Source organism: Ursus americanus, chromosome 16 (assembly GCF_024610735.1).
Source record: "Ursus americanus isolate L20-20 chromosome 16, mUrsAme1.1.p, whole genome shotgun sequence".
Classification (NCBI taxonomy): Eukaryota; Metazoa; Chordata; class Mammalia; order Carnivora; family Ursidae; genus Ursus; species Ursus americanus.
In genome coordinates, this window is record NC_142142.1 from 54,669,760 (window position 1) to 54,693,026 (window position 23,267).

The 23,267-nt window shown below is 42.9% G+C and overlaps 1 long non-coding RNA gene across 1 annotated transcript in view; it reads right to left on the minus strand.

Annotated features, from left to right (window-relative positions):
- Positions 1–2,335: 2,335 nt before the first annotated feature.
- Positions 2,336–23,267, minus strand: part of LOC123792364 (uncharacterized) — a 53,030-nt gene continuing 32,098 nt past the window's right edge. The window contains exon 3 of the long non-coding RNA XR_006779680.2: positions 2,336–2,703. This is a non-coding gene — a long non-coding RNA (uncharacterized LOC123792364). The remainder of the gene's footprint in view (positions 2,704–23,267) is intronic.

The window sequence follows — 23,267 nt, forward strand, 5'->3', positions numbered from 1 at the left end:
AAGAGGAAAGAAATATATCCCTTCTCTCCCTATTATCTTCATTTCTCCAGTTTAATTCTGCCCATCCTCTTACCCTCTACACCTCTGTATATTCTGTGGTTGTACTGCTTCCCTTGGTCACACCACAAAATGCCGTCAGGGATCAACCCCAGCACCAAGGAATAGAGCCTACTGGGCAGAGCCAACACTAAATGTAGGTCCCTCTAGGCTCACGTGTACCACCAGAGCCAGGGGGGCCCATCTGTGGAGCCTGTGCCCACTGGTGGCACCTTCTCTTCTAAGCACAAGCACCTTGGGAAGTGAGAGACAAATTAGGGAAAGGGAGACTCAGATGGCAAGCATTCATTATGGACGGCAAAGGCATTCACCCCGTTACCACCACCACTACCACCACTTCTTTGCCAGAAGAACCAAAGTGTTTCCCTCCTTGACCCAGCCACCGCGTCACATCTCTCTTGGTCCACACTGAGGAAACACAATCCCCTTAACACTAGTTACAGTAACCGAAAGAACTCTGAGCTTGAAGTCAGTATGGGTTTAAATGACCCCTATCCTCACCTTTGAAAGACTGGCAGCCACGGTTATCCTTTCTCCTCTGCCCCGTGGGTGCCTGAGGGCCTGAGAACTCCTGGGAGCTTTGAGGAGACACAGCACTCATTCCAGCCACTGTCTTTGAAAGAGAAATTTTCTGTTGCATCAGCAAGAACCATGGAGTGAGCCGGCATATTCCAGGACATGAGGTTCCCCTCAACCACCATCTATCCTTGCATCAGCAAAGGAGTAATCAAAAAGGAAGATTCCACTCAGTGCCTCTCTGAGCAGGGGAGAAAATGTGACAAACACCAGACCTCTGGTCGGAGCTGCCCCTCCCCCATCTCCCTACCCCACCATAAATGTCACTCCAGATGTTTGTTAAAAGAATGGGATCAATAAACAAACCAAGAAAGGACTCGAGGCTCACTTCATTCTGGGGCTTTGGTCCAGGATCTCTTGCCAGCTCTGTGGCTGCAGATTGGCCCCCGTCACATCTCCTGTGAGCTGCAGCCACAGCCTCTGGCTGATCTTCCTGCCTCTGCTCACCTCCTTCAGATCCACCTTCCTCCACCTCCAGAGCCATGCAAGTCCCTCCTAAAAAGAATAGTTGTGAAGAGCTGAAAGTGTCACTTTTCCACAGAAAATCCTTTTTAATGGCTCCCTGTTTTCCTCAAAGAAGTCCAAGGCCCATTAAGGGCCCTCCCCAGTCTCCCCTCCTCCCTCTTGCTTTGCCCCCTTGCGGACCTGAGTAACCACACGCACCATCCTGCTGGGCTCCTGCTGGCCGCCTGGATGACTTCTGTTCATCCTTTACTACTCGCTCTTAAGGTCATCTCTTCCCTGACCTTCCTACCTCTCGCTCCTCATTTCCCCTGGGCTAGTGCTCTTCCCAGATGCTTCCAGAATCCTTTGGGCCCACCTCCATCATTGCTACTGACCTGTTACATTAGAGTCTAATTACCTATTTCTGAATCCATTCCCTCACTAGCCTGTGACAGCCTTTATGACACAGACTTCCATTTTAATTTCTGTATCACCCGTACCTAGCTCATTGCCTGGCACATAACAGGTGTTCAATGCTTATGGTGGGATTCATGAATAAACATCTTTAGTAACTTCTTTCTGGACCACTTGTCTTGAATGTGGTAAAAGCTACCTTTCCACCATGTGAGAGTTACTCAGGGAACAAAGTATACAGTGGAGACAATTGTAGGCTAACTAGTAAAGTCAAATTTCATCTTAAGATATCTTACACAGAGCCTTTGGTCTCAAGATCTCAGGCCAGCCTTTGAAACCAATTTTTCTTGTTCTGATCCTTCTATCCTTAATTAACTGAGAAGATTCTATTTTCTTATCAGTTCCATCCTGGTTTTGTCTGTGAAGCTCTGGCACCCTGGCACCAAGCCCACCTCTATAGTAGCTTCCCTCTGGTATCTCAGTGCTTCCTCCAGGCTCTGGCACAGCAGACGCCTGCAGAAGAGGTCTGTCCTGGTCCCTGGCTGCACGGCTCATAACTCCCTCCTCTCTTCCCCTGCGGCCAGCCTTCTTTTCCTCCTTTCTAAAGCTTGTTCCCTTCTGCCTTTGCCTATGATGAAATGGGGGGGGGCAAAATTCCATATGCCCGATTTTCTATCTTCCTGTTTGCTAGATAATTTCAGGTTCGCTTTTCTCTCTATGGTTTTTAAGCAAGTGAGTGAAGATGTTACCACTCTTATGAAAAATGCCATGTGCCATGTCCCTGGGTCATAGTATAGCCTCTAGTTGATCGGATGGCAAAATTTTTACTCACTTTGTGCACTAAAGTACTGAGAACAAAATAGTTTCTGTGTTAAGTTCACTTTACAACAGCACAAGGACTTGACAGCGGGAAACAGCTCTTCCTGACTTCTCCGCATCTTGAGCTGCCTTCATTCTTGCTCCCCTCACCCGCCACTTGTGTGTGTTCCAGTGCGTTAATGTTCCTCTCCGGTGTGATGCTCCAAACAGGGCTCGGGACTCCAGAAGAGCTTTGGATGATGTGGAGGTCAGTGGGCCACTGTCACCTCTCTCGGGAGGCTACAAACTGTCCCACTCAGTCCAGGGTCACTTAGGCTGAGTCGCAGTCAAAATCCCAGAACTGTGTCCTCTCCTCCTCATCCAGCCTGTCTCCTTGTCTGTGTCTTGGAAAGCCTGATGTGAGGAAATGTGCAAAATTAAAGAATGTTCATATTGCAGAATGATGGCTAACAGATCTCTTGAATAAGTCACTCTCTAAGCACATCCATTTTTATGCATTCACTTATTTATTCAAGCACCCTCTATATTCCATTCTATATTCTTCTCCATGACACAATCAGGTGATAAACAGGGTACTAGCTCCCTCCTCCCAGGTAAAGGAAGAAGGGGAAAGACCAAGGAGATAAATATTCTTACACACATTCTCCAGGCTAACCACATTGCTCACATACTTCTAATATTCATATGACTCTCTGAGGCGGTGGAAGAAGTTCTATAATTTGTCTAAGGGCCTGAGCCCTTGAACAAAACTAGTCATGAGAACATCCTTACCTTCAGGGCGGCAGGGAGGTGGAAATCTGCGCCTTGCATGAGAATCAAATACTTAATGAGCAACCCGATGAACATTCACAGGTTCTAAAGCCCGAGCTCTTTTTCACTACAGTCTACTTGACACTAGCCTGGAAGATTAACTACTTTTGAAGGGGCTAGGGGCAGGGAAACATAAATCCAGAGAGGTAGAAGCCACTACCAGTGGAAGATCAAAATCAGGAATTAAGATAAGTTATCCTTGAAATATACATGAACATCAGTGAGGAATGGGATCCTTTTGACACAATTCAAATACACCTACCAAATTTACAAGCATTTGTAGAATACACACAAGAAATGAGGCCCTGCTATCATGAGATCTTTTAGGGTTTTCATAACTAGAACGTTATTCAAAGTCCTGTTCTGTAATATCCAATTTCTGGCTAAAATTTATATTATGACAAGGTTTCCGAAAATAAGGAAAGAGCCTGCCACCTCTCCTTAGTCCTTCATTTCCCATACACATTCGCTGTAGATGAAAGCACAGGAAACTGTGGTTGATTTCCACTTATTTCTGAAATAATATCCTAGCAATTAGCTATAAATTGTAAAGTGATAAATATGCATAAGAAAGACAAGCTTTGGAGGACTGCATAGCCCCCCCCCCCCAGACAGAGATAAGCCATCAGCAGAGCCATACAATTGTGAAAATCCTTATAAAAATGTGGGACTCAAGATAAAACCTCAAACTTTCCTAGGCATAAATGTTGATTCATAGGTGGTCTAAACGAGATCATTATGCACTACATTAGGCAACATCACATATTATTTGTCTAATACCATCATGCTTAGTCACTGAGGAAATCAGATCCCAAATATCAGAGAAGAGCCCTCCTGGGCCCTCATCATTTTGAAACACACACACACACACACACACACACACATACACACACACACACACACAAGCGTGCACACACACATGGAGACATGCATGTATGCCCTTCTGCTCTTAAGTTAGTGAGAAATTTTTGCATTCTGAAATTGCTTGTGAGTTTAAATCCCAAGATTGCAAAATGATGCAATTATATGGTAATATGGCCTACCACCTGGATAAACATGGCCAAACTACCATCACCAATGGACTCGAAGTGACTGGATTGTTTTCCAGGGCCAGCCTCTCTAAGATGCACCAGCATAAAAGGACTTATTTGGCTTTTAAAGAAACGTCACCCATTCACTTGTTTGTACCGGGTGTAGGTTGTCTGGCTGGTGATGAATACTTTTCTGAGCCACCATCTACTGTAGTCATTTCAGATGTACTCTCTCATATGCACTTATTTTAATATTATTTTACAGCTCAGAGCATTAAAAACACAAACATATTGATATAAATATACATATATGTTCTATATTCCAAACACAAGTGCTAGAGATCTTTCAATCTTTAATTATTTTTTAATCTTTTAATCTTCTAAAATAATCACCATATTTAGATCTGGGGACTTGCTGTTATCTTCCATTTGTGCAAACAACCAGAATGAATGCAACCACCGTTCAGTATCAACTTGACATTCAGCGAATATTAATTGAGCACTCAATACGTGCCAGGCGCTGAGCTAGGTGCTACATATGCAATGAACAACTGTTTGGACTTATGCGAACTTGGTTTATTCTAGGTAAGATGTTTGTTTACTGTGTTAGTAATTTGTTAAAAATTTATTTACTTAAAATAAAATAAGGAAGACACCTCTAAATGAGACTATTCTGTGTTTTTTATGCACGTAAATGTCAGATATAATAAATGAGATATGAATGTATTTAGAGCATGCTAAGGAAGAAAGCAAGTTCATTACTTTTACTCATTTTTTTTAATGAGAAACTGTATCTACACTAATCTTCCTGATATAATTTTTCTTTTTACCGTCACTTCCCTATGTAAACATGATACAGCGGTGTCGCCTGGGGCACCAAGCCTCAACACCCCTTCCTGGACTTCCAGCCCAGCCTCCCCCCTATCTTAGTGAGCTAATTTCTCACTGTTTTCTGGCATGAATTCTCTAGTAAGGTCAAATTGTTTCCCTTCTGCTCCCTCTACACATGGCCTGCTAATTCATTCAGCCCCTCAAAAACCATTGATTGAAGGCTTGCGTTACATGCCAGGCTCTATGACGGGGCCTGGACCTGAATAGGAGGCAGTATTTGTTTTTAAGAAGCTCACAGTCTGTGGAGTGAGGATGGAGAGACAGACCCACACTCAAATAACCACAAATCATGCACAGTGTAGTTGGGGGCCCCTGAGGAGGAAATAACTGTGTGTGTGTGTGTGTGTGTGTGTGTGTGTGTGTGTGTGCGTGTGTGTGCGCGCGCACGTGCGCGCACACGCGCACGCGCACACACACATGCATACATGTGTGTGGGGCAGGGAGTGTTGAGGAAGAGTCAAGGACAGCTGCTCAGGGGGCAAACTGGTGGAGCTGACCATTGGACATTTGCCAAGTGAGCAAGTGGGGAAAGGGTGTTTTGGGCAGAGGGAACATTCTGTTCACAAGAATGCAGCGCTGGGTCGGGATGCTCCTCACGCCATGCTCGTCCTTCTTGTCTGGGCTATTAAACGCCACTTCATCCTCATTCCTAGACCAGCAGCATGCATTCCTAAGACGGGGAGGAAGCCTGGAGATCATTGAGCCCAATTCCCTCATTTCACAGAGATGAAGTCTGAGGCAAAAGTGTTAAGCCGTGGATCATGCTTTGATGCGTGGTCCAGCCTCACCAAATGTGTTTATTCATTCAACACATACTTATTGAGTATTGATTGTGTATAAGGCACTGTAAGGTACATGAAAACAAATTGAACCTCGGGTTTCTTTTTCCCCACAAGAATTTATTTCTCATTAGAAATATATGGGCTGGAGGTTAAGAACACTTTAGTGTCAGACAGACCTGAGTTTGAAGTCTGACCCTGTGACATTCGTGCTGGTGACCTTGGACTAGTTACCCTCACTGAAACTAAACTTCCACTTATATGAACGAGGATAATAATACAACCTTCTTCATAGGTTTGTTATGAGAATTTGGTGTGATAACATTTGCAGAGCACTTAGCACTTCATAGATCTTAGTGATTAGTAGTTTAGCCTTAACATAAGAAAATTAAGTGATGGTACAGAGTAGATACTCAATTAAAAAAACAGCTGTATGATTAATTAATTAAAGTTTCAATTCGAAGGCCTTTACCTGATCAAAAATTAACATATAGTTCCTTGAGATTCTGGGTCCCTCAAAGCTTTGTGTCAGGCCAAATTAAAATGGAGATTTTTCCCCCCAAGTTCCAGTAACCTCTTGCAGTATAATGAATCCTAATTACTCCATTAGTATCATGCAGTCTTTAAAACTGGTAGGTCTGAACACCATCCTAAAAATCAGCTGTTCTCTAAGAGAAGAGCTCCTTCCTGGTTTTATAGGTGACACCGATGTAGCATCTATACTCTGCTCTACCCTGTCCAGACTCCATGGGGAATTGTACGGCCATCTCTTGCTATCTGAAACATTGGCGGGGAAAAGAGAGAGTCGCTCTAGAAGGAAGGACAAGAATTAAGGAGGGAAGACACACGAAGATAAGTTGCGATTCTATGTAAGATAAAACTTCTGAATGCAATGGAATGCCTTCTAAGTAGTGGGGGGGGGCTCTCATGGTTGCATGGGCTCCAGAAGATACAAGTCCAACTGTCATCATTTTGTGGGAGAGACACCTCAAGTGGCTGGAAAGTAGAATCAGCAGTGCTTAGCTCCCTTTCAATAATAAGCTTCTATAATTCTATTAAGCCATTCAACCAAATATTGATTGATCATCTATTACATATTAGGTCCCCATGGAGAGTGCTAGATAGACAGTGTCCCTGTCCTCATGGAGATGACATCCTAGTGAACTGCTATGAATCCCTCAGTGAGGAGACAGCGAGGCATTAGGGCAAGGGAGCTGAACCTCTTCTTTAGATGTAGGGATATGAGATGCCAGGTTACAAGAAGATCAATCTTACCCCTATGAAAATCAGGCAAGAGGAGGAATGCCGAGTACCAGACATGGAATAAATCATGAACAACTGTAATGCTGGGGCTAAAACCTTTCCTAACCACTGCGGTAAGGCTCAAATCATTAAAATCCTCCCAGATAAAGTAACAGGCCATGACTTACATATTTGCCTGGTTTTTATTTTATGTGTCGCACCGTCTAACCCCAACCTTTGACTCTGTCACCATCCCTGGTTTGAGTTTGGGTTTGAACAGCTGCCCAGCCCACGGGTGCTTTAGGGCGTTGGAGCAATTACTCATGCAAAGACCTTTAAGAGCTCACAAGTCCTCAATAGACTAAAAGCAGAGAGAAATAAGATTCCATAGCAACAGCATGTCACTCTAAATCATCACTGCTATTTCATGAACAAAGTGAGGATTGAAATAGAAAATATAGCAGGGAGTGGGACCAGTTCAGCAGATATGATCAACTATTTTCTGGGAATCAGATCACTTTGGCTAAAGACACAACAATATGCTCATTTTTATTAGCTAAGCTGTTGAATTCTAAAGCTAGAAAAACTTGTCATTATTTGTAACTTTCTCTTTCACTGCAAAAAAAAAAGGAGGGGGTTATTCCCTTCCCTTGTTCTTTGCATCCAGATACGAGGGCTGATGGAGACAGCCAGAATGAATTCAGAAGAGGGAAACTAAATCCTGCAATTGAAAACCTTTGCTGATTTGATTAAGGTTTTCCTTATTATGATAAGTATTCCAGCAGCCAAAAAGTAGCTAGTAAACATTTAGGGGACTGAGCTGGGGACTTACCTCATTGTGGGATTTGCTAATCACTCATTTCTGTTTAAAAAATGAAAATGTACCCCAAACGAGCTCTCCTAGATGTGAAAACTCACAGTAAGCTACGTTGGCTCAGTAAGGGCTCTGACCTCAAACACAGCTTAGAGTAAATATAATCTGAGGTCCCAGAAACGACTTTCCAACATAAACAGCAAAGGGAAGCCTCTTGGAAACTAGTTGATAAACTGTTTAATAACTGCTTATCTTAGTTGGCTCAAGATTGCTAATGTTGGAAGTGATACAGCCTTAGATCAGAGCAGGCCTTTCCTGCAGGGTGGCTGGACATGAAAGGGGGTTTCTTTTAGTCATTTGTTCAAGCAGGACAAGGAGAATTGGGAATCAATTCTCATGTATAAAAAAGAAGAGGATTCATGTGTGCTCATATATTCAAGAACTATAAAAACCTAAGACTCTGATTTTAAAATTCAGACAATCTCTCTCTTTTTTCCCCGTTCTGACAATAGACAGCTGTGTCTTTAAATGTGTTTCTCTTAGAGCAGTTTTGTTCTAGAGACTCTGAAGAAATAATAAACAAACATCATTTCTGCTAATGTTTTCACCATAGGTGGCTCCAGGATGGCTGGACTGTCCAACAGAGATCTTTTGAGCCTACAAGCAAACTTTTGTGAAAGGTACCTTTGGGTTTGATCCCCTTAGCCTCGTCACAATTCCCTAGGGATTCTTCCATCTCTGGTGGGCCCCTCTTGTAAGAATTTATCAGAGTAATAGGCATTCATATGCTGCCATTGTTTTTTTAACCAATTCTTTTTGACTTGACATCTTGATGTCATTGTTGGGTAGAGTGTTTTGCCATCTTACAAGCAGGTTGGATTTTCAACAACAAACATTCATTGAGTACTAATATCTGGGGATATAAAATGGATATTCTTTAAATTATTTATCATATTTACACCATGGAGAAAAGGTGCAATTAATCTTCTTTACACACCATATGTATTATCTCATTTAATTTCCACAATAGCACTATGAGGTCAACTTTACCAATATTGCCTATATTTTGCTGGTTAAGAAACAGACAAATCTGATGTTGAGAGAAATAACTTGCCCTCTGGTTTATTCTTCACAGAGCAAAGTAGTCTTTAAAAATATATATTGGAATGCTTTTATCTAAGATGCAGTAATAGTGATTAAATTTGCTTTCCCGTCAGAAACCATTAAAAACTGGACAAAATATATGAAACTATTATTTTTAAGACATCAGACATCAAGAAACTCAGGACAGTGATCCCTGTGTGATAGGAAACAAAAGCAAGAAGCCCTCCAATATCCCAGCTTCCTCCCCACTGCTTTCTATGTCGGGAGGACATAGAGGAGTTGAGGAGACACAGCAGGAAGTCCAGGGAGGCCAAAGGAGCTAGGGTTCTTAGAACAAATTATAGGAGAAGAGAAAGTGTATGGCAGACAACTCTGGTCATCTGTAGAGGGTCCCATCACGTACTCAGCCAAGTACTAATCAGTTCATACATGTGAGGAAATTGTCCGAGGCTAGGAATAGCCCCCCAAAAGCACTCATAATGAGGGAACGATCACTGGAGATCACACAGGACCATGAATCGTCTCTTTTCCCACTAGCCAGAGTGGGAAACCTCATAATTATTGGGGCATTGAGCAGGCTTTGAGTAGCCTACTCAAAAGCATTTTGCCTCAGAAGTGGAACACAATTAGTCCTAGACAAAATATTACTCTGGCCTCACTTAAGGAAGCTTAAAAGCAAGAAACAAAAGGATCAAGATGTTTCCAAGTAACTTTACTGTATCTCAGAACAAAGCTTAAGAATGGCTGCAGGAATACAAAAATATCTTGAACCCAACAAAATAAAATTCACAACTACCATCCAATTAAAAATTAATAAGCATACAAAAAAGCAAGAATATATGAACTGCTAATGAGAAGAAAATCACAATCCTATCATCAGAGAAGTACTTCTATTTAAGTAGTCTTCCCTCCAAAATTATTCTTTATTATTGCACCTATTTATGTCAGTCATAGCACTTAGCAGAAGTTAAAATTACACATTACTTATTTGTTTGCATTTTTATGATCTGTCTCTCCTACTAGGCTGTGAGCAGATCACGTCTTATCACACTGGTCACATCAGTGACACACTGACTTTCCACCACCTCCGTGCTCCCATGTACACCTAACCCCAGCCTGACTACTGCCCCTCTAGTAATAGCTTTTCATACCAGCTATCTTTGGGAGGCATGTACAATCTTGAACAACAAAAAAACAACTTATTTTCTGAATATTTTATTTTTAAAATCAGAGCACAAATCAATAGCTTTGAAAGCCAAAGTTTTGGTTAGCAAGAGTTGTGCTTTGAGAGAAAAAAAAAAAAGTCTTTATTTAAAGTGATGCAGGATTTACATACAATAAAATGTACAGATTTTAAGTTTTGAGAAATGTAGATACCTGGATAACCACCACTACATTTAACAGAGAGAACATTTCTTTCACTCAGTAAAAGGTGTCCCTTTCTGGTCAAGAGTCTTCCTACTTCTTCCAAGTAGAGACAATCACTGTTCTGACTTCTGTTAACATAATAGTATAGTTTGTCTATACTTGATATACATGAAATTACAGTTGACCCTTGAACAATGTGGGGGTTAGGGGTACCAAAATCCACATGTAACGTTTGACTCCCTAAACACTTAACTACTAACAGCCTCATGACCCGAAGCCTTACCAATAACATGAATAACTGATTAATGTGTATCTTATATATGTATTATATACTGTATTGTTACAATAAAGGAAGCCAGAGTAAAAGAATTTTTTATAAGAAAATCACAAGGAAGAGAAATTACATTTACAATACTGTGCTGTATTCATCGAAAGCAGTGTTCCACTGCATGGATACATCACCATTTTTTCATCTCTTCCTCTGTTGCTGGATACCCAAACTTTCCTATTTTTAGCTATTATGAATAAAGCTATTACGAACATTATTGTACAAGGATTTTTGTGGATATATATTTTCATTTCTCTTAGGTTAATACCTAGCAATTGGTGGGTCATAGGGTAGAAGTATGCTTAATTTATTAAGAAATTGCCAAATTGAAACAGTCAACAAAACTAAAAGGCAATCTACAGAATGGGAGAAGATATTTGCAAATGACATATCAGATAAAGGGCTAGTGTCCCAAATTTATAAAGAACTTATCAAACTCAACACCCAAAAAACAAACAATCCAGTCAAGAAAGGGGCAGAAGACATGAATAGACAAATTCTCCAAAGACATCCAAATGGCCAACAGACACATGAAAAAATGTTCCATATCACTCAGCATCAGGGAAATGCAAGTCAAAACCACGAGAAAAACCTTATACCAGTCAGAAATGCTAAAACTAACAACTCAGGAAAAAACAGATGTTGGCGAGGATGTAGAGAAAGGGGAACCCGCTTAACACTGTTGGTGGGAATGCAAACTGGTGCAGCCACTTTGGAAAACAGTATGGAGGTTCCTCAAAAAGTTAAAAATAGATCTACCCTACAACCCAGCAATTGCACTAGTAGGTATTTACCCAAAGACACAAACAGCGATTCAAAGGGGCCCAATGTTTACAGCAACACTATCAGTGTACCTCAATGTTTATAGCAGCACTATCAACAATAGTCAAAATATGGAAAGAGCCCAGATATCCATCGACAGATGAATGGATAAGGAAAATGTGGTGTGTGTATGATATATATATCATACACAAACAGACATATATATACATATATACACACATACATTTAATGGAATATTACTCAGCCATAAAAAGGGATGAAATCTTGCCATTTGCAATGATGTGGATGGAACTAGAGGGTATTATGTTAAGTGAAATAAGTCAGTCAGAGAAAGACAAATACCATATGATCTCACTCATATGTAGAATTTAAGAAACAAAACAGATGAACATAGGGAAAAGGAAGAAAAAATAAAAGAAGATAAAAACAGGGAGGCAAACTGTAAGAGACTCTCAGCTATAGGAAACAAACTGGGGGTTGCTGGAAGGGAGGTGGGTGGGGGGATGGGGTAATTTGGTGATAGGCATTTGGGAGGGCACTTGATGTAATGAGCACTGGGTGTTATATGCAATTGATGAATCACTAGATTCTACCACTGAAACAAATAATACAGAATATATTAACTAAATTGAATTTAAATAAAAAAATAAAAAAGAAATTGCCAAACTGTTTTCCTAAGAAGTTGTACCATTTCAGATCCCTACCATCACTGGATGAGAGTTCCAGGAGCTCCACATCCTTCCCTGACTTTGGTATTATCAGTACTTTGGATTCTAGCCTTTTTTCTTTTTCTTTTAAGATTTATTTATTTATTTGAGAGAGGGAGAGAAAGAGAGAGCATGTGAGCAGGGGGAGGGGCAGAAGAAGAGGGAGAGCGAGAATCTCAAGCAGATTCCCCACTGAGGGTTGAGTCTGAAACGGGGCCTGATTCAGGACCCTGAGATCATGCCCTGAGCTGAAATCAAGTGTCAGACTCTTAACTGACTGAGCCAACCAGGCGCCACAGGATTCTAGCCATTTTAATGGATGCGAAATGGTAACTCGCGGTGATTTCAACCTGCATGTCTCTGATGACCAGTGGTTTCAGCATCTTTTCATGTGCTTATTGGCCATTCATAGAACATTCTTTACGAAGTTACTATTCCAGGCTTGTGGCCATTTAAAAAAATTGGATTGTTTGGCTTTGCATTACTGAGCTATAGGCGTTTTTCATAAATTTTGCAGTTAGACCTTGGTCAGATATGCGTATCATGAATATCTTCTCCCACTCTGTAGTTTGTCTTTTATTTTAACAATATCTTTTGAGAAGAGATTTTTTAGTTTTGACAAAGTTCAATTTATCAATTTAAGAAAAGGGTCCTGACAACCAAAAAGTTGAGTCCTGAAGAGAATAACATATAAAGCTTATGCCACAAACAATATTTCTGAAAGAATTCATGATGATTTAAGAGCTGGTTTTCCTTACTGCTCAAGAGGAGATTAAAAGTCTTTTCTGGGTTGAGAAGCAGCAGCTTGGGAAATGGGAGAAGAAATCAAGACAAAAAGGGGGTCCTGCATCCCCTCTTCCCAGTAAGTGATCCATGGCTCAGCCAGGGTATGGGAACCCCAGAGTAGAGGAGACCAGAGCCTTGCTTACCCAGGAATAACCCAGGGAGAAACAGAAAGCCTTGTAGAAAGGCTCACGGAGAGGCAGCAATGGTGGGGGAGGGAGACAGGTGGAGAGCCCTGGGAGAGGCCTCGGGAGGTACTATCGCTCTCAGGGAAGATGGGGGAAACAGACAAAAAAGAGCTCCAGATGTCCCATGGGAGAGAGGAGTGCTCAGAAACACTGAGCTAATTCAAAGTGGTCTGGGTTTGGGATAAGGAAGACTCAAAGCAGTTATGCCCAGAGTCTAGAGACCTCCATGAAAGCATAGATAATGGGAGCGAAGGACAGGGGCAAAATAAGGTAAAGCTGAACCCAGTGAAGGCCCATGTGGACATCAGATCACTGTGAATGAGATCTCACTTTCCCCTGGAATTCCCTGGGAACTTAAATTACTCCCCAAGGGAAGGGGAACGGAGAAGAAGGAAAACTTGAACCAGTTCCTCACCCAAAAGAAACTTTGTTTTAATCCAGAAGGAAGAGAGTTATACCTGGAATTGCAAGATTGTTTCCTGCTGTCAAAAGGATGTGAGGGTTTGAGAACTAACTTAAACTGAATTATAGAGAAACAAAGCTTCACACCCGCATGTCTGAGTTTTAGGAATAAAATTACCCCAGGGATAATTATAAGGTCTTTAGGGCAGGAACTATTTCTATGTTGTTCACCAACTTGTATTCAGGGTATCGTACTGTGCCAAGCACATAGCAGGTCGTCAAGCAATAGCTTTGAGAGGATGAAAGAAAATGGCCCAACTATGGTGGAGTGAGGTTCGTGTGACCTTAAATACCCCAATTTTCTGGCTCTTATGCTTCTTCCTTCCTCACACAGTGAAGTCGAGGACAAATCAGCCGTGTACTTAGAACACAGGAGCAATGGGAATAGACATTTTGTTTTCCCTTGGCTTACCAATTGGTAAGCCGTTATTTCCCTAAACCTGCCTTTATAAACAGGGGTTATTTTATCTACTAAATTCATCCCTGGGTGCCATATCATATAAAAACGATTACTTCTGTATGATTCAATATTCTTCACTCTTTACACAGTTTATGGCCATTGAAGTGTCCTCCAGGAGCTTACAAAATCTTAAAAACACACTTAGAGCAAAAAACAGCACTCATTTGGTTATTTAGTTATTGGTGAGATTTTTTTTCATAAGCAATGCCTGACATTCCATGTCTTCAGATGAATTCACAAGAGCAACAAAGATTTTTTTTTTCTGAAAAACTTAAGGAAAATGACAGATGTGAAGGAAATGTGTCCCAATTTGTAAGGGCTTATAAAGGAAGCCGAGAACCTTCTGATGGCACTTTAGGGGGGAGAAATGTGTAGTACTTAAGAGAACTGGCTTTGGAATCAGACTTCATCTGACATTGAGGCTCTGCACTTACTTGCCTTTGGAATTTGGCAAGTTATGCAAGGTCTGAGGTTCAGTTAAGTCACCCCTGGGAAGTTTAGACTATTAAATGAGATAATAAGAGCTCAGCTCAGAACCTGGCACAAGTTAACCACACGATTTATTTTAGCTACTTTATCATTATCATCTTTATTTTTATTCATTGATATTCTGAAACGGGAACAAAGCACTGACATGCCTCTTTTCTTGATATTAGAGATGTCTGGGTATGGATATGTGAGATTGTTAAAGCCTTTCCTTGAGCCAGATGTTAGGTTTTCAGAAATCAAAGTCACAGACCCAGGTGCCTCTGTAAACACATATGAAAAAGATCAGAAGTAAAATCATTTCCAGGGGGCACTACTTCTTAGACGGCAATCTAAATGACACCTCAGGGTTCGAAAAAAAGAAGTTTAGGCTTCTCCTGGGGAATGAGAAAACATACAGACACAGAAAAACTTGAGCTAAACTTGTTTCTTTTTGTAACTGCTATTTGCAATTCACTAACCACCAGCTCTGTTGTGGCAGCTGGGGTTGTAAAGAACAAATGGGCTCCTGACTTCCCCCTTAATCTGGTGAGGGGCTGTGGGCTTTCAAAATCATTTTGAAAGAGACCCAAATTTAGGCCAGAACTTTTTGGCTGGCTGATGAACCTCCCATAAATCTTCAAGCAAACAGAAGTTTATTTGAACCTGTTCAGAAAGCATTCTTCATTTGATCCCCCTAAAACCTAAGTTATTTCAATATAATTCAATCGATGTGAGGCAACTGTCCCAGAAATCAGAAAAAGCCTACTTGTTTTATGTTGGCTTAGTTGTTCTTCTGCTAAAGAATGAACCTGAGGCCATGGACACCACATCCTGAGCCCACTTGGGGACTTCCCACAGGGCAGCTGGGGCAGCCGTGGCTCCCAGACAGCATTTTGGAGCAATAAAACAAAGGGTTGGAAGCACGGGAGGGGACAGTGCTGACTTCTTTCTAGGGTAGAACACGGACAGATGTGACCTTAGGAATAGTATCATGCCATTAAAATGAGGCTTCAGAAATACCCTGGGGAAGCTGCAATGATTGGACAAGGGAGGTGACCTTTAAGAAAATGACATGAATATCTCAATTAGATGCTCTTCTTCTGCACAATTACTGCTAAACCCCTATTAGATCCAAGTTCCCTGCATATGAGAAGCTGTTCCTGCAGTGGGTGGACAATAGCCAAGGGGAAAATGACCATCCTTAGGTGAGCTTGAAGATTCTAAGTGATGGACTCAAGTCCAAGGCTAGGAAATAGGAAGGGGGAAATGGCATTAATATGTAGTGGGGAGTATTGTGGCTCTAGAGGGGAACAGAAAAAGGCAGCTTCATAGACAGAAATGGGAGCAGCAACAGGGCCAAGAGAGAGCTTCCATAGCCCTGCAGACAAGCTTGGAACATGTACCCCAGTTTTAGGTCTTTGTGGGGCTCTTGAGCACATTGAACCCAAGCCTGCTGTGTAGATATAGATTGCTGGAGGCTGTTGTTTTCTCAGATGTTGTTCCACTGAATAACAGTGCTCAGATCCATAAGAGAGGTGTCCTAGGATGTTTATTATGATAATGTTTACAATAGGAGCGAGTTGGAGGGACCCACGGCTAGGGTGAATAATTGCTAGGGATTACCATAGAACACTAAGAAGCAGCGGGGCCGGATGAACAGGGATGTGATTAGCTCTGGAAGTCGGTTGTACCGTTGAGTAAAAAAGGCAGGAAACAGAATGAGAACCCCTTTTATGTACACAGAAAACACACACTAGAAACATCACAATGTTCTTCACAAGGGTATGTTAGAGCCAATCTCAATCCCTCTATGGGAAGAGGGGAATGAGAGTGGGAGTTAGGGAAGGAGAGGAAATTAATCTGTGATAGAAGGAGGGGAGAGTCTTGAGTTGTCTAGTCGTGACAATGACCTACATGCTTAACAGAAGGAGGGACTCAGATCTGCACCTAATAGAACAAACCAAAGGAAGGAGGGAGAAGGAGCCAGCCAGGTTGAGTGCTGGGCTGAAGGGACGGGGAAAGGGAGCAGCTGCAGAAAGGCCTCCAGGTGGGCAAAGCGTTGGCCACAAGTACAAACAGTGTGACTGTCTCAGGAAGAGCAATGGGGAAAGGGGTGTGAGGCGAAGGCAGGGAGAGAGAGGAAGGCGCATGGCCTCAGGGGGCCATGGCAAGGCACTCAGATTTTATTGAAAGGGCAATGGGAGGCCACTAAAATATTTTAAGCAAAGGGGTGGCATGCCTTCATTGACATTTTTAACAGATTGTGGTGTCTGTCAAATAGGGGAGAGCAAGGGGGGGAAAAAAAACCCCGTTGGAGAGGCACTGAGTAGCCCCAGTGAGACATGCTGGTGACCTGGACCAAGGCAGCCGCATGCATGGAGGGAAGTGTCTGGACACACTGCACACAAACCCCCCTACGCTTCTGCATGAGGCAGACAAGAAGAGTCGAGTCTTTTACATGGCTCACACTCCTACTCTTCCCCAGGGAGTATAATCCAGTTTTCCTTCTCTGTTGGGCTTCTGTTGGAGATACATGAATGCTCAGGACGCCATGGGCTTCACCCTGGTCCCACCGCCACCAGGTGCCCCAAGCTTGGCATGCTCACAGGCGTTTGCCTCCTAGTTCCGGACTTTCCCCAGCCATGGAGTTCACGCGGGCTTCCCTGAGTATGTCCATGGTCAGGATGCTCGCCAGCAGGGCTCTGGAGGCTGGTGGCCTGAATTTGATTCACAGCTCTGCCATTCTGTGTGACCAGCTGTGTGACCCTGGACAAGTTCCTGTGTGTCTCTGTGCCTCAATTTCCTCTTCTGTAAGATACAGATAATGATAGTACCGAACTCACACTTAGTTAATATACATGAAGTATTTGGAACAGTACTTGGAACATCAAATACGTGTTCTATTAGAGTTTGCTATCGTTATTACTGTAATTATTACTAGTGGAGAGGGCCAGTTGCTTTCCTGACTGATGTGTCCAGTGCCTGCAGCTCTTCCAGGAGAATCCTTTCCAGGAAGTGTGAGCTGGGGATCCTGTTGTCCTGCCTCCACCCTGCACTCCATCTACACTTTGAACAATCAACTTGCTAAGAATTGAGGTCATTTTTCGACAAACTCCAAGTTACCTTCATAGCTCAATGCTTCCCAAGGAAACAAAAAGTCCTCATTGTAAACAAGGCAGAGAATTCTAAACTTTTCTAAAGTTATAAGGAATGTATCATCTGCCACTTCTGAGTGTATTTTTATACTTCTCAGAAGAGAGCTCAAGCAAAGCAGGCTTAATACTAATGTAGAATGTACATTCCACGTCTCTGCTGCAGGCCACATGGATCCATTTACACGGCTTCCCATGGGGTCAGCCCACAGAGCCCCCTACTTCACATTTACTAGGTATGCCAGTCATTTCTCACTATTCTTTATCCTTCTCCCAGTATCTTCCACCGAAACTCATGCTTCTTGGCTCACCCTCTATGATTTTAGGCAATCTCATGAAAGCACTCACAGTAGATCTGAATGACTTGTAGAATTAACCTTGGCCTCTCTCACTTATTTGCATTTTAAAAGGAAGTTTTTAATCTGAATAGACCTCCAATTTGTTGATTTGAGAGTGAAAAAAAAATGCACTTTCCAAATGTGTCTGAGATAGGGCCAGGCTAGACCTCTGGTGCCTGTCTGTCATTCTAAGGAGTACCTCTGCCCTCCCTCCAGTCCAGCACCTGCAGAGCCCCCTGCAGACTTCACGCCTATATGGGGCCTGTATTGGATGCTTCCTGTGGCGGCCTCATATCCTCTCTGCCCACCTCCTTCTCTAGCAGATGTGATCTGCCAGGGCCTCACCTTAGTTCCACACATACCTCTCGTTTTCTGCCCAGGCTTCCCGGACTCTGGACACCTGAGGGTGCAGCCTGGGAGTAAAGGTGCACTGATAGCCCAGGGGGCAAACCCTAACCGACGGAGGATGGATCCTGTGGGGAAATGCTCTTCTGTCTTTCGTGGTTCCCCAGAATCCTGGTGGGACAGGGTCCCTGTGGCCCACAGTGGTGATCCAACTCAAGAACTCACCCGTGAATCAGCTTCCCTTCCTCCCGTGTGTTTCTCTCTCCCAGGTTCCCCACTCTTGTTTCCTTGGATGACTTATCAAAAGAGACTCTCTGCTTTCAGGGGAACTCAGGCTAAACCAGTGCCAAAGACCAATACGCTTTCACCTGGCCGTTTACTTTTGTGCTGTTCAGGGTAGGATTAATATGTTTACAGACTACAATTTATAAAGTGGAAATTTGTCAGAGTATTTGCTAACAATTAAGATAAATCCAATTGTTTGACATTCAGTCCAATGGATATTTATTGCAGTTTGCCTAGTGCCAGGTGCAGAGCTAGGCTCCGGGGAGACAATGGAGAATGATCCCTCCCTGACGCTGTAGCCCAATGCATGTGGCCCCATCCCTCTGCCAAGGACTCCTCCCAGACACACGGCAGTCCACCCTGGAGAGGAAAGGTAAGCAGATCTCCAGTGCAGGCCGCCATGCTAGGGCTAAGAGCGTGGATGCCAGAGGCAGGCTGCCTGAATTTACTTCCCTAGCCATTACTTCCGAGCAGGGGAAATTACCTCATCTCGCCAAGCCTCAGTTTCCTCCTCTATGAAATGTGGATGCTTTAGAGTCCTGGTGGAGACGGAATGAAAACAAAGAATGCATGTAATGGTCACACTACGCTGCCCGGCACGTAGCAGGTGTGCAGCCAACTGCAGCTCTGCAGCAAGATCGTGATTTCCACCCGATGCGTCAGCGCTGCGAGGGTGCTGGCCGTCAAGGAGAGGAGATGGAGGGGAGGAACACGAGGAGGGCGCCATCCCTCTGCCCAACCTGGTCTAGTGTTAATATTAGGAACATCAAAAGGACAACTCATCCAAGAAAAAGGTAACCACAACTAAGCATTTTAACAGATGTTAAACTTTTGGCCACTTTTTTTATTCAAGCAATTTATATCATGTTCTGTGCTCCTAAAGTATTGCATTATGTTTACACATTTAGATGACTTCTGTAGGATGACAAATGTGTTCTTAAATGTTGGAAATAACTTTAACTAAAAAATTTACATTCTCATACATTTTGTACCACACTTGGACTAGTTTTGTTTTAACAACACCTCCTTCTCTCTAATTATCCTAGTCAGTCAAAAGTTCCTTGTACCTTCCTTTCACAATGTGTGGCTAATTCTAGGGTGTCTCTGGGAAATTTTCTATCAGCCATTTTGTTAGAGATGATTAAGGGCTCCTAAATGGAAGGATGAAAAGGGATGGATGAGTAGTGGGAGAAAGGAGATTTTGAGTGGATTCAAGCAGTAGAGCTGATATGAACTAGTCTAATCCTACTGAGAAAAGAGATGTCTATCTGTGGGCTAGGGAAGCCATCTTGGACATGCCCTGTCCTCCCCCCATCCTCCCAGACACCTGCACCTGCCACCGGGTGCTTTGACATTCCCCCCTTCATATCTAGCCTTCAGTTCTTTCCTGAAAGGTTTCACATTGTACCAGCAAAACTGGAGGGTAGATGATTTTCCTTTGCTCACTCCCATTTCTGGACTTCTCTTCAACCTACTATTCTCCCCAGGCAACTGTGAAGATATTTTTGGCTAAGGAGGGCATTCCCAGCACTCTGCCAGATGAACAGATGGTGGGTGGGCCAGAGGAATGGTGGGTGGTGGGGCTGGCATGAGGGGCATCTGGCGGTGTCCTTCTGGATTATAGGGAACTGGGAATCTTAAGAAGATCCCTTCTTTCCTAAAGTCTCATTGGCTTTTTAAAGATTCCCAGTACCTCTGAAATAAACCAGAGAGTCAGTGTAACCAGATGATTTGCCTACAGATGAATGGTTTGTTGTATCATTTGTAGGTGCAAAAAGATTTATTAACTCATAATTTTATCAAGTAGTAATGTGTGAGTAAATGTTTTAATAAGGTCGCTAATTCCATTACAGAATGTTGTGTTTAATAGCCTTTAAAGGTGAAATAAAATTATCAGCTCTTAGTTACTCTCCTTGAATCTTCTGTAGATGTAATGAGGGGTTTTCTAGAAGCCCATGATTCCCTACCTCCTTCCTACCCCACTACCTCCACAGACTTCTGCTGTATTTAAGACAACATACAGTGTAGTGGTTCAGAATTAACATTCTGGCATAAGAAAGATTAAAATTAGAATCCTAGCTCAACCACTTAGTACTTGTGTGACCTTGGAAGAGTTCCTTAACCCAGCTAAGTCTCAGGAAGCTCATCTGTAAAATGGGATCATTACTGTACTTCATACAGTTCCCCCTGAAGATTGCATGTGATCATTAATGCATGGACAGTACTAACAAAGTGTCTGGAAGGGAATGTGAGCTAATAAAGGTTTGCCATTGTGTTAGATATATATTGTTGTAGGACAAATTACTCCAACTTAATCTGCACACAACTAAGTTATGTGTCTCCACTGCAAGGTCTCTTGGAAGGCTAGAATCAAGGTGTTGGCCAGGCTACAGTCTCATCTGAAGGCTTGACTGAGAGAGGATCTGCTTCCAAGCTCACTCTTGCGGTTGGTGGTAAGACTCTGTTCTCTGTGTGCTGGTGGAATAAGGGCCTCAGCTCATCCCCAGCTGTTGGCTGGAGCCTTTCCTCCATTCCTTGTGATGTGGGCCTCTCCATGGTGCGGCTCAAAGATGGCAGCTGGCTCCCATCAGAGTGAGCACGCAAGAAGGCAAGAGAGGGCCAGCAAGACAGAAGACATAGGCTTTTAGTAACCTAATCTCTGAAGTGACATCCCATCATCTTTGTCATATTCTATTCCTTAGAAACAAGGAATAGAAACATACTCTATTCCTTAGAAACATGCAAGGGGAAGGATCCCACAAGGGTGTGGATACCAGGAGGTAGTGATCATTAGGAGCCACTTTAGGAGCTGCCTACCACAGCTAGTCATATTGCTGTTAAAGCAACTCACCATTTAACACGTCACATTTTATCAAGCCTCTTCTTGAAAACCTTGCTTCCCCTTTGTGTATCATATGTGCCCACACACCATGCATAGCATATAAGGCTCTGCAGTCCAGGTACTTCTGCTTTTCTAGGCTCCTTCCCTGCTGCTCCCCACTGATCCCTCTAGGCTACTGTGCTCACACTTCTCACACTGTCCAGACATACCAGAGTCTAGGAGCTCCCAAGTGGTTCCCCTGGGATTCATAATGATGTCTCAGGAGATTTGTGTCATTGAAAAAGGTGATGGTGTCTGTTTCGATTCTTAATTTTTTAGAGAAAACCAACACATAAAATTATTTCCGTATTTTCTCTTTCAAAACAGAACAGGAGGGCCTTTGAGTATGTAGGATGTGGGGTCTGAGAGTTAAAAAAGGTTGGGAGACATCATCATGCATATTCATGCATCCATGATTGCATGGACTGTTGTCTATCTGTTCTGTTTGGTGGACTCACATTCAGCCGTGAGAATCAGACTTAGATGTCACTTTTCTTGGTAAATATATCTTTGAGACCCTCAGGACTTACCCCTTCTCCCATGTCTTTTCTGTTTCCCTATAGCATTTTGGACAATACCCTCTTAGAGATCTTCTGTTATAGATAGTGTATATACAAAGTGTTCCACTGGGCTCCTGGGTGGTGCAGTCGTTAAGCGTCTGCCTTCAGCTCAGGGCATGATCCCAGTGTTCTGGGATCGAGCCCCACATCAGGCTCCTCTGCTAGGAGCCTGCTTCTTCCTCTCCCACTCCCCCTGCCTGTGTTTCCTCTCTCACTGGCTGTCTCTCTCTGTCAAATAAATAAATAAAATCTTAAAAAAAAAAAAAGTGTTCCACAAAATCCTAGGATCCCACATGGTGATGAGGATGGGGGTGGGGATGGGGATGGGCGAGGGTTTACTTTCTTAAATGGGTGGTCTTTTCAGTTTGTGTCACCTGCCCTGCCTACGCCGCTTTCTATGGAGATCTTTTTTTGTTTTTGGACCTTGTTGCCCAAGACATCCCTTTCTGTCCTGGGAATGACCCTTTTCTCAAGGGCAACTCACCTCAGTGCAGGAGCACTGGACCTGTCTTATTAGGTAACATGTCCAAAATCATAAGCCAGCAGGTGGTAAAACTGGGATTCAAACCCAGTGACAGTCTTATTGCATGGCCTTGCTTCTCCTTTCCGTACTGTGCAGCTATGGACACTGGAAGGAGGATAACTCTTTAAGCACCCCTTGTCATCAGTCCTTTGGGTGCTGACAGGAGCTTCAAAGGCATAAGAAAAACATGGAATTTTTCCATGCTTCAAAACTGTTTAAAAACCAAGGCTGAGTCAAATATGCTTCCCTAAGGATCATTTACCAGCAATTCTTACTGTCCCCGTCAATCATTCACAAAATCTCTCTTTCTCTCTGCATTGTTTTGCAACAAGACATTTGCTGGTGTCAGGTCACTGTGTTTTGCCATCAGAAATGCCCTCATCCTGGGGTTTACTATAGTTGAATGCATATTTGTATCTCAATTGTAGATTCTGACCTTCCTGTACATTGAAGGCTTTCTCTAACTCTAAAAGACAGACAATTCAGAATAGAATTGGAACCCCTGTCAGGTTTTTTCTGCCTGGTACCCTGCTTCTTTTGGGAATGGTACTTCTCCCATGTCAAGTAATCCTGGTGCAACTACCCACTCAGGTGCCTTCATTCTAACCCCCACCTACAGGCAAACTATGACCCATGATCCATGACCCCTTCTGTA